General features: G+C 42.0%; 1 protein-coding gene across 1 annotated transcript in view; it reads right to left on the reverse strand.

The window, feature by feature from the left end:
• lovit (loss of visual transmission) overlaps positions 1–11,345 on the reverse strand; it is a 225,641-nt gene extending 214,296 nt beyond the window's left edge. Inside the window, exon 1 of the mRNA XM_070279342.1 lies at positions 11,088–11,345. The gene's annotated coding sequence lies outside the window, so the exon portion shown is untranslated. The remainder of the gene's footprint in view (positions 1–11,087) is intronic.
• Between the last annotated feature and the right edge of the window lie 1,843 nt (positions 11,346–13,188).

The following is a 13,188-nucleotide window of genomic DNA, read 5'->3' on the forward strand; positions in this document are numbered from 1 at the left end:
TGCGCTAACTGATTGGGACACAATCGAATACGATTCCGCTGTGCTTCCTAAAGATTCTGCTTGGCAGCTTACTTGGCTGGTCCCGCAGGGTGAGTCTGCCCGACGAGTCTGCTGGCTCTTTCTCGCAGCGTGTCGCTTGCGGTTTGAGCTTTCTCCAAGCACACTACCTTACCCCTTGGACTTGACGAATCTGCTCTTGGTCCTGACTCTGCCAGTTGCCATTTTTTTTATTGCATAACGTTATTACATAAAGACGGGCAAATGTTGCGCTACCATCGTTTCGGTAGCACGCTGTATTCCAATCCAATTCCAATCCAATCCAAGCGCCAATTTAAATTTCAATTATTATTATTATTTTAGGCTATATTCAGAGAGCGACATCGAGGATGCGGGCATATCTTATCGGGTCGAAGTGATTCCAATACAAACTAATTCAGGACCAAAACAGCACAAAAGCTGTCAAGGCTTTACATGGTGGCGGCCGGATAAACAATAACTTTTGTTTGAACAGCTCCAGAGTGAGCTTGCGGCGCATCACCTATGAGAACCCATGCGATAGGCGGGTGCACATGCGCGAATGCAGTTGTAACGAGCAGCTATCGTGCGGAGGTTGCATCTTTGGGTTATCGGGTGAGAGTCTGGTTTGTACGCGGTTGCCGGCCAGGTCTCGGCCGGTTCTCTCTTCTGGGTTGGGTGGGTTCTCTCTTCTCTCTTCCTGATGCTTGCCACGGTAGTCATGAATTGTATCGAAACAAAACGTGAATGACTTCATGGATTGCGTAGGTCAGTCAAAGTTCCTTCTGACCGAAAACTAACAGGACACATCAAGGTCCTCGAGAATGTCAAAGCGTGAGACTGGCGGCAAAAACCGAGTAGATTTATACGGATACGGATAAATCGTAGGATACGGAATGCTGACACTGCAATTGGGCAACTGCGCCGCAGCCCAACGAAAGCTTCGAAGTACACCCCGGGTAGTATTTTAATTTAGTCTTAAGTAGAACTCCGTAGCCTCAGCTTGCGTTATATTTTATTCTATCTTTGTCAGTAACACCAACCCTAACGGGTTTGTACGAAACAAATGATTAATAAATAATATTCGAAAAACTCACACACAAATAACTTATTATTAACTAACTCCGCAGCCTTAGCTCGCGTTATATTTTTTTCTATCTTTGTCAGTAACACTAACCCTAACGGGCTCGTGCGAAACAAATGATCAATAAATATTATTTGTAAAACCCACACACAAATAATCTATTATTAACTGGCGCCCAAGCGTGATAAACAACCCGCACCTGAAAATTACGTTAAGAAACGACTTAAAAATAATGTTAATACAAGTGCTATACGAACTACCGAACTGAGCGGACGTGCTTTGTCCGAGCTCCGGCAAAACTGCACCATAATACAGCTAATCAAAAAACTGGGGTAACCCAATATAAGTGAAAAGACGCTGAACTACAATTTACTAAAAGCGACAGACAAGCTTTTTATAACAGTTGTGATGTGCTAAACCAAAACTAGTGCATAGTTCAAAAAAAAAATTAGAGCCACGCAATGAGCTCATTGAGCAACGATCAAAAGAACGGCTTCTACTTTAACTTTTCAACCAGCGATACCGAAGTGGAAAAATCGGCGATTATACTCACTCCGACTCCCGCGTCATGGAGTTCGCAGTGTAAAACCCCCCCTCCAATATCGGAAACAAATTTCGCACCAACAACTAGCAGCGCTACAATTTCTGCAACAACAGCGAAAACCTCTGCAACTCAAAGTACCGCGACGTCAACGACTACAGAGAGTACAAAAACAACAACTTCGGAAAGTGCCAAAGCGGCTACGGCCACACAGACTGGAATGGATCGCTAAATCCAAATTAAGCGCAAGCTTAGCCCGCAGAGTAATCCAGCAGGCAATAAAACAAAAATTAACCGTGTCCTGAATATCGACAAAGAACCAGACAGTTCCACTACTAACAGATTTGCCCTACTGGCGGAGGTTGAGGAAAACCAACCAGCCCAAGACACCGCAAAGAAACCCAAGCCCCCTCCAATCTATATTAGGGAAAAAAGCTCGAGTGCCCTGGTCAACAAAATTGCGTCGTTGTTCGGGAACGGTGACAACTTTCATGTTGTTCCGCTTATCAAAGGGAACATCCATGAAACAAAGGTGCAAACCAAGACTGAAGAGCACTTCCGAATCGTGTCCAAATATCTGGACACTGTACAGAAAAACTATTACACGTACCAGCTGAAAATCAGTAAGGGCCTACCACTTGGTAGTAAAGGGAATAGAACCTGATGTTACCGCCGCGGAAAAAAAAACCGCCCTTAAAGAAAAAAGAAATTCTAAATAAAGATAAAAAGCCACAACCCCTCTTTAAGGTCGAGCTCGAGCCAGAAAGCAGGTCGCTGAAGAAGAACGAAGTCCACCCAATCTACAACCTGCAATATCTTTTGCATCGGAAAATCACTGTTGAAGAGCCACATAAACGCAACGGCCCAGTGCAATGCACTAACTGTCAAGAGTATGGACACACAAGGTCTTACTGCACACTTCGGGCTGTCTGTGTAGTCTGCGGGGACGCCCACAAGTCCGCTTGCTGCACTACAAACAAGGACAGTACCGTGAAGAAATGTGGAAACTGCGGAGGCAGCCATACGGCAAACTATAGAGGATGTATGGTGTATAAGGAGTTAAAGAGTCGCATGCGTCAAGCGACCGCAACGCGCAACCAAAATCCACAGAATGCGTACATTGCGTCAAAAACTACGCCAGACGTCTTCTTCGCCAAAGCTGCGAGATCCTCATTCGGTCCACTAAACACCACCAACGGCTTCTCCTATGCCGATGCTCTACGATCTGGAAGGGAAATTCCAATTCAGCCTAACTCTCAAAGCGCTCAACAGGCCCCAGAACAGCCACACAGCAAAACGGAAACTATGATGCTTACCCTCCAACAAAGTATGATGGAGCTTATGTCATTCATGAAAACGACCATGCAAACGCTTGTTCAAAACCAGAATATGGTGATACAGCTGCTCGTAGCACAACAGTCTAAATAATCTATGCAGGCGCTACGAATATCAATGTGGAACGCCAATGGTGTCTCACGGCATAAACTAGAATTGTCACAATTCTTGACCGAAACCCATATTGACGTTATGCTACTGGTGGAAACGCATCTTACAAGCAAATACAACTTTCATATAAGAGGCTACACAATCTACCGTCTACGGCGGAACTGGAGTTCTAATCATAGAACGCATTAAACACCACTTTCACAAAAGGTTTGCCACAAACTTCTTGCAGGCCACATCGATACAAATTCAGTCAAGCAACGGAATCCTTTCAATCGCTGCCGTTTACTGCCCTCCTCGTTTCTCAATCTCGGAAGGACAATTTATGGACTTCTACAATTCACTTGGGGATCGATTTATAGCCGCCGGAGACTACAACGCCAAACATACACACTGGGGATCACGTCTAGTGACTCCCAAAGGAAGACAATTGTACAATGGTATTATAAATGTGAAAAATAAACTGGACAACGTTTCCACTGGAAGTGCCACATACTGGCCAACAGACTCACAAAAGCTCCCAGACCTTACTGATTTTGCAGTGACAAAAAACATACCTCGCAATCTATTAAGTGCCAAAGCAGTCTCGAACTTATCATCAGACCACTCGCCTGTGCTTCTAACGCTTCTTCAAAGCCCAGCAATAACCGAACACCCCTTCAGCCTGACGACGCCAAAAACGAACTGGCTAAAATACAAAAAGAACGAGAGTGCCCACATAGAACTCGACCCGGAATTTAACATGGAATCGGACATCGACTACACTACGAGCGCCCTGGAAGAAGTACTCGTTGCGGCAGCTAAAATCTCTACTCCTCATAGGAAAGATGTAGACCGAAACAAATACTTCAAATCTAATCAGCAAATCGAACAGCTCGTGCGAGAAAAGAGGCGCACGCGTCGTGATTGGCAAAACAGCAGATCACCAGCTTCAAAACAATGCCTTAAGGAAGCAACCCGATCAATCGACCAGGCTCTTCACCAACAGGAAGAAAATGCACAGCTAAGGTACATCCAGAATCTTTCGCCAACATGCACAATGTACCCCCTGTGGAGGGCCCACCCAAATCTTAGCGCCCCAATTGAAACGACCACCCCGATAAGAAACTCTTCGGGATACTGGGCTCGCAGCGACGAAGACCGAGCTGAAACATTCGCCACACATCTCCAAAGTGCCTTCCAGCCAAACCCAGCCTCAAATTCATTCCTCCTGCCAGAAATTCAGCCAGAGTCCTCCCCTCAGCCAGCCGCACCTTCATTCCGGCCGAACGAAATCGAAAAAGTCATAAGAGGGCTAAAACCAAAAAAGGCTCCCGGTGGTGACCTATTGACCCCAAAGATGCTGATCGAACTTCCAAAATGCGCTATAGAGGTCGGCTGCAAACTATTTAATGGAATCATTAATCTTGGCTATTTCCCAAAAAAGTGGAAGAAATCCATCATTATAATGATACCGAAGCCTGGAAAAGACCACACAATTCCGTCATCATACAGACCAATAAGCCTTCTATCTTGTTTTCCAAATTGTTTGAAAAATGCTTGTTAACTCGCATAATACCACATCTGGAAGCTTGCAATATTGTCCCGGCACACCAATTTGGCTTTCGAAGAAACCATGGAACCATCGAACAAGTGAACAGATTAACATCCGAAATACGCTCAGCCTTCGAACAGCGAGAATACTGCAGCGCTATTTTCCTCGACGTATCTCAAGCTTTCGACCGAGTTTGGCTCATCGGACTCATGCACAAAATTAAAACGTATTTGCCAAAATATACCCACAAGCTACTGGAATCATACCTCTAAAATAGGGAATTCTCAGTGAGATGCAACGCAGCTACTTCGGGCGATTACACCATCGAAGCTGGAGTTCCACAAGGAAGCGCACTCGGCCCGTGTTTATATGTTTTGTATACTGCGGATATTCCTACGAGCGCACAACTAACAACGTCAACGTTCGCGGACGATCCTTCGTCGCTCCATATGCCCAACGCAGGCAACAACCCAACATCTCACAATAGTGGAAAGGTGGCTGTCCGACTGGCGCATTAAAATAAACGAACAAAAGTGTAAACATATAACGTTTACTCTAAATAGACAAACACGCTTTTACTAAAAGGTATGCAGATCCCTCAAGCTAACGAAGTAACGTACCTTGGCGTTCACTTTGATAGACGACTTACCTGGCGTAAGCACATCGAATGCAAAAAGAATCACCTAAAACTGAAAGCCAGCAGCCTCCATCATAAGCCCACGATCGCCACTGTGCCTCGTGGCCGAGTGCGCTTCCTTGTGGAACTCCAGCTTCGATGGTGTAGTTACTACTGTACAATTCAGTCCTAAAGCCAATCTGGACGTATGGCCCCCAGCTTTGGGGGGGAACGCGAGCAACAGCAACATAGACATCATACAGCGCGCACAATCAAAAATCTTGATAACTATCACAGGGGCATCTTGGTATGTTCGCAACGAAAACATCCACCGGGATCTGGGCATCCTCGCAGTGAAAGACGAAATACAGAATCAAAAAGAGTCAAACAAAGAAAAACTGTCTTCGCACCCAAATTTTCTCGCTCGGGGATTGACTCGGGTTTCTAGCGTATCCCGCCTTAGACGCAACGACCTCCCAACCCAGTAATCGATTTTTAGGGCCGTCTAACTCCGTATCAGTCAATATGACTGTTTGGTCATTGAGCTTTTTCAATGCCGTAAATAAAAGACGAATTTATATTTAATTTAAAACGTTACAAATGTTTATTCCTGCATGCAGATCAAGCCGGATGATCCGCAGATAGACCAGCTATGGTGCATGCAGGGACTCAAGTAAAAGTACAGAGAGGGCGGCCCGACTGGTCACTGCGAAGCTAAAGCTCTCGAATAATGGAGAGGGCGGCCCGACCTAGACACTGCGAGCTAAAACTCTCTATGGAAAGCTTGTTGAGTCGAGCGGCCGAGAAAGAGTCGGCTTGCGATCAACAAAGCCTTTGTACAAACTTAAGCCTAATAAATAAACATTGCACTAATAATTACACTAAACATTACATAAATATTATTTAAACATAAACATTAAACGCCGTGCTGCTGCTTGACCCGACAATGACTGTTAGTTAAGTTAAAAATATAAGATTTGATACACATCTTGTTAGTCTCGCAAAGAGAAGATTCAAGAAATAAAACCAACGTTACAAAAAAAAAAAAAAATACAAGTGCAAAATTCGGCTAAAAAAAAGTAGTCGGAAAATAAAATAAATAAAAAAACATACAAGTGAAAAAAAATAGAAGCTGAGAAGAAAACCCACCCTCAAAAAAGCTTCTAAGACATTCGGACAAAATATATTTTTTCTACACAAAAAGTTGTAGAAATAGTGAAAATAATATTAAAAAAAAACGAAAAGTTCTAAGAAAAAAATTATATGCAAGATTTTATTCAGTTAATTCTTGCATAAAACTCAAAAAACCAACGAAACAGTAAAAAAAGGGAGCTGTAGGGACAACCCTCGCCCCCCTCCGCGGGAATAATCCAAGTAAAGGGAGCTGTAGGGATACCCCTCGCCTTCCTCCGTGGGAGCAACTAAAGTAAAGGGAGCTGTAGGGTAACGCTCGCCCCCCTCCGTGGGAATCAACAAGCTGAAGCGAAGGAAAGCCGACGGCAACTTGCAGCATATCTTAATAAATAAATATAAGAAAATGTAAGTAGGCTGTTTGTTTGTCTGTTCGTGCAAGAAAAATAATACAGAAAATAAAAAGTTTTTTAAACAAATAAAGAGGATTCGCTAGGCCTGTAATGACTATATGCTTAAAATAAATAAGAGAAAATATTTATATTTTGTTTTTTTCTTTTCTCCTTTTAAAAATCTTTTTTTCCCCTTTTCTAAAAGGCTAAAACTTGTCAAACTTATTGTGCAAGAGAAATAAAAAATAAAAAATTAATACAATAGGAAATACATGATTGAAAAAATAAGTACATTTTGTTTTTTTTTCTCCCTGAAATCTGAGCATATAGAAATAAAATTTTCTTGAAATTTGAGTACGAATAAAAGCATTTGCGCAGCTAACTCATTTTTACTATTTATAAAAAAGTGCACTGAGAATTGTTTTTTTTTTTAAATAAAAACAAGCAAAATATTACGAAAAATAGATAAATACATTACAATTTTATTGGCACAGCGAGGAAAAAGTGAGTAAACCAAACAACCAGCGACAAGCGGGTTGGAAGAATTGGTCCACAGACCAAGAACAAAGTCGAAATTTGGGGGCAATGCAAAAGACCCCTTACTTTGCCCGACCTCAAAAAGGAGGCAATAATCAACCCGGTTCTTTTAAACAAAGACCATATAGTAATACGGGAAACGCCCAGAAACAAACAAGGGCGGAGCCAATGGATGTGGATACCTCATCCCGTTTTAGACAGCCTTCGGCATGGGTAGCAGGGCAATCGACAAGGACACAACAGAAAATCAACTTCATGCCCGAGGAACAGTCCGGCGAAGAAAACTACGATTCCGTTGCGCAAGCATGCGCCACAGAAATAGAGGACGACCTGGACGCAGAGGACTCTATTAATTTTTTAGGGTAAAGTCCGTACTCTCGTACATTACGCGTACGCTGGCAGGAAGGGAAATAAAGCTTTTAATCGATACAGGTACCTCAAAAAATTATATTACTCCACTCCCGGGGCTGAAAGGCGTCGTGGCTGTGAACACCACATTTAACGTAAAGTCAATCCACGGCTTTACAAAAATCGAGAAGAAATGTTTTGCTTCCATATTTAATGTTAAATCACCATTTTTCATTCTTAAAGTTCTGAAAGATTTTGACGGTATTATCGGTCTTGATTTGCTTAAACAAGTGAATGCGAAACTCGATTTTACTGCAAATATTTTTCACACTAATAATGGATCCGAAAAGATCCAGTTCGCTAGGGCAGAAAATGTCAACTTCATCAAAATAGATGACGAGGACGTTCCCCCCGCAGTAAAAGCCGCCTTTGACAAAATGATAGGTGAAAATTACAAAGCCTTCGCTGATCCAAACGAAGCACTTCCTTTTAATATAAATACTGTTGCTACAATTAAAACAGATGGGGAGCCGGTGTACTCAAAGTCGTACCCGCACCCCATGGGTTTAGGGATAAAGGATTAGGGATTAGGATTAAGGGATAAGGCCATCCAAGTCTCCTTATAATAACCCAACGTGGGTTGTTGAAAAAAAAAGTAACCGACCAGAACGGGGTCAAGAAGAAGAAACTCGTTATCGACTTTAGAAAGCTAAACGAAAAAACCGTAGACGATAGATGCCTATCCCTGCGTAGATAGATGCCTATCCCTGCGATTACGACAATATTATCGAACCTGGGCGAGTCAAAGTTTTTTACAACACTCGACCTGAAAACCGGCTTCCACCAAATAGAGCTGGCAGAGAGAGACCGACAGAAGACGTATTTTTCAATAAATAATGGTAAATACGAATTTTGTAGATTGCCATTTGGACTAAAAAATACTCCGAGGATTTTTCAAAGAGCTATTGATGATATCCTACGAGATGGAATTTCAAAGATATGCTATGCTTATGTCGACGATTTCATAATATACTCAAAGACGAAAGAGGACCATCTTAATGACATAAGATGGGTCCTAGGTAAACTTTCCGAAGCAGGAATGAGAGTATCTCAAGAAAAATCAAAGTTCTTCAAAAGAGTGTTGGAAAAAAATCATTGACGACTACGGTGCAAAGGTGATTTATCCTGGCATTTATTCAACACAAACTCGTGCAGCTAATCCCAAACACTACGTTCAGAACAGAAAGAGATGATGGTAACCGAACACAATAAAGCGCATCGAGCAGCCCAGGAAAATGTGAAACAAGTCCTAAGGGACTATTTTTTTCCAAAAATGTTCCGACTAGCAACAGATGTAGCATCAAACTGCAAAATCGGTTCCATGGCAAAGTACAAACGCCACCCATCCAAACAAGCAGTAGCACAAACACCTACTTCTGAGGGGGAAATCCTCCACATTGACATTTTTCCCACAGACGGAACTCTTTTCCTTACGTGTGTGGACAAATTCTCTAAATTCGCCACAGTACAGGTGATCGCGTCAAGGGCTATTGTGGACGTAAAAACTCCAATAATGCAAATAGCGAATTTTTTTCCAAAAGCGAAAACGATCTACTGCGATAACGAGAAATCCCTAAACTCCGAGACCATAAAATCCATTCTCCTGAACAACTATAACATTACCGTTTCTAAAGCACCACCTCTACACAGCACCTCAAACGGCCAAGTAGAGAGATTTCAAAGCACCCTGGCCGAATTAGCACGATGTTTGAAGCTAGAGATCAAATTAATTGACACCACCGAAATAATACTTCTTGCAACTAATAAATACAATAAATCAATTCACTCGCTGACTAACGAAAAACCCATAGACATTTTACACTTAAAATCCGCCGAGGCAATCCGAGGCAATAATTAGCAAAAAAATTCAACAGGCTCAGGAGAAAACCCTCGAACACGTAAACAAAGATAGGACTCATAAAACTTACCAAGTGGGCGATAAGGTTTTCCTGAAAGCAAACAAACGCCTGGGGAATAAGCTTACACCACTGTGCTCAGAAGAGGTTATTGATGCAGACCTGGGGACCACGGTCCTTATTAAAGGGAGGGTGGTCCACAAGGAAAATCAACGTTAATCGTCCTGACAAGATTTTGACCTACCCCTTTGTTCCTTTCTTTATTCTTTCTAGGTTACAGAAATATATTTTAGTTTTCATATTAATGGCTATTAGAACGGACGTGACATTAAAACTAAACGATTACACGAACGCGGACTATATCCCGATAGAAGACAATGACAATGTTTTTCAAAATTCTGACATTCTGCACTTTCTCATTACATTTCCTAATCCTAAGCTCGTATGTAAGAGAATAACAGTCTACCCAGTCAACGCCATAATAGAATCCTGAACTTCGAGAGCGGAAGTTTAGTTGCCGAATGCCCAACACAGAACCTCTGAAAAAACCTTCTGCGTCGGCTAACCTACACCATATCGGGGCCCTCAGAGAAAGACTGTCATCGGGATCCCGTCTCAACATTTTCCTTATTCTACTGGCTGCCCTTTCTCTATGCGCAATCCTGTGGATTGGAAAATACCACCTGAAGACCAATCGCCGCAAGAAATCGAGGGCCGACGACGATGTAGAACGAGTAGGTCCCCCGAACGACGACCATTTAAAGGTGGGAGCTGTTAACACGCGCAGACAGAATTTAGGAAAAGTGCCAAATTGCACACCGGATCCGGTGGCCCGCACGCGTAACGAAAGAGGTGCTGACTACGCATTCCAAGGGCAACTGTCCGCGGTCCGACTCGGGCACTTGCGCAACAAGTGATCGTTGCTGGCCAGATACGGAATGCTGACACTGCAATTGGGCAACTCCGCCGCAGTCCAACGAAGGCTTCGAAGTACAGCCCGGGTAGTATTTTAATTCAGTCTTAAATAGAACTCCGCAGCCTTAGCTCGCGTTATATTTTATTCTATCTTTGTCAGTAGCCAGACCCTAACGGGATTGAGTGAAACAAATGATTAATAAATAATATCTGAAAAACTCACACAACAATAAATTATTATTAACTTATATACCCCCAATAAAAGCACTTTAGAGGATCGAACACCGGGCAATATCTTCTCCGCTCTTTGGGAGGTACCAGGCCACCAGTTGTACAAACACTCCTTTCTCTATTCGCCCTGGAAGCTTTAAAAATGCCTAGAATGTTTGGATGGCGTATACGCCCCAACGAACTCCGCAAGGTTTAATCAATGTTTTCTCTAGAAAACCATCGTGCTCGCTGCTCCTACTCCTAAGTCGGCTGCTCCGGTTGGGACAAAATCACTGCCGCCCCCGGTGCTCTATGCGCACCGCTTGAATTCTGCTTCTTTGTCATTAGGGATCCCTTCACTCCTTAGCCAGGCTCGCATAACCATGACCTAACCTAACAACTCACCTCGCCTGTACGACTCCGGACCTGCCTTACTCAGCCAAAACACCAAGTATACCGGGCGCGCCATCTCAAGCTTCGGAATAAATATATTAAATAGCATTGGAAAAAAAAAACAAAAATTGATGGATAATTTTGTGTTAATTTAGATTGATCTTTTATAATTCATTTGAGTTCGTTTTTTAAAATAATATCAACCAAATGATGATCATGCCTTTGTTAAGATATTTTTTGTAAGAATTAAAAATATATAAGCAGCTACATTTCAAACAGTCAAATAAATTATTTGATTATGAGAACAACCTCTCGCCCACTAGATACTCAGCTTTAACCTCTATATAGAAGCCGTCGTTACGATTCATCTTTTAAAGTTTGCAACACCGCTCTATATACATGGTTAGGCGTTTAGAGTTTAGTTTTATTCGCGATTCTCTAATGTAAATTTTTAACTGATTTGGGTTGGATCAAAGTGGGTCCCAATTGAGTAAAAAATCTTTTTTGATTCCAGTTTTTTAAGGATTAACTTATTTTTGGCTCTGCTGAGCCTTTGTATGTTTCTGCAGTTACGTATTGTCTTAAATTAAAAGCAAGAAAGGAAAACTAACTTCGGGTAGAGCCGAAGTTGATATGTACACCCTTGTTTAAACCGGATATATATCACAAACATCGGATATAGTTGGCCGATCCTTATGAGAAAATCATAATAAACCAATTAATTACGATAATACATCTAAAAAAAAGTCCCAACCTTCTATCTTCAAAAATACCAAGGTTGGTATTTCTACCAAATACCATTTCCGATCGTTCAGTTATATGGCAGCTATAAGATATAGTCAACCGGTCGTTATGAAATTTGGTAGGTCGGAAATTTGGTAGGTGGTAAGTTTCAGCTTTCTATATTCAAAAACACGAAAGTTGGGTTATTTCCGATTGTTCAGTCGGCCGATCCTTAAAACTACCAAAGTTATACCATTTTCGATCAATCAGTTATATGGCAGCTAAAGGATATAGTCAGGAGGTGCTCCTGATCAAGAATATATATACTTTATAGGTTCGGAAATGTCTCCTTCACTGCGTTCCACACTTTTGACCAAAATTATAATACCCTCTGCAAGGGTATAATAAGGCAAAATTTTGTACTGTGCTGAGACAGTATTGGAGTATTAAGTATTGGAGTAATGTATGTCGCACGAGATAAATTGGCCCTGTTTAGCTAGTGAGGAAATATTCACTGTGGCAAACGACTGCTGGGAGGTCTTAGTACTTTTGCAGTTAGGTGTGCCGGCCGTTTATGTTAATTGTTTTATTATTGTAATAAGTTATTGCAATGCAATATATTGCAAGTGTACACCAATTGTAAAGCGTACTTTTAATCCTCCTTTATTTGAAAAAAAGTAATATGGAGTACTAAAGTACAATAGAGAGAAAAAAAAGGATAAGGCTGTTACTATAAGAGATAAAACGATTTAAAACATGGACTTATATGGTAGTCATGCTGACATCGTAAATGAAATTTTGTTTTAGCGCCAGTTCCAACAAGTTTTGAAGCAACTAGGATACTAAATGACTGCCTCAGAGAACTAAAGGAGCAGCAAGACATCCACCACATGTAGGTGCCCGGACATAGAACCCACAAAGAAAATTTTGCCTTTGACATATTAGAAATTGCTTCGATGAAAAATTATTCCAAAACGAACAATTTATAGAGAAGCTATAGACTTTTGATTCTGCTACCTTAATGGATTGCGAAAGTTGTTCTTTCTTTAAAAGTCCGGAAATGGGATCAATGCTCCGTCGGACTCCAAGTATTTAAAGGCCAAGAAGACGCTGGAATGGCTAAGGTCTTCAAAGAGAAACTACATCCGGAAGCGGGTCGCGCCAGTATAGGGAGTGATGCTAACGCTTCTTCCTCCACCACCGATTTGTGTGGGGAGCTAGCCCTCAGGGTCATTACATCTATTTTATTTTACAGGGAAACGGTGGTGAAGGTCTGCATTACTGGCAGCCTGCACACCATACTAAGCCCTAGGCTTCATCCTTAATTTACTACAAGTATAAATAATCGAGGTAAAGGCAGCCACGCTATCAACAATTAGGCTATGAGACT

Source organism: Drosophila bipectinata, chromosome 3L (genome assembly GCF_030179905.1).
Source record: "Drosophila bipectinata strain 14024-0381.07 chromosome 3L, DbipHiC1v2, whole genome shotgun sequence".
Lineage (NCBI taxonomy): Eukaryota > Metazoa > Arthropoda > Insecta > Diptera > Drosophilidae > Drosophila > Drosophila bipectinata.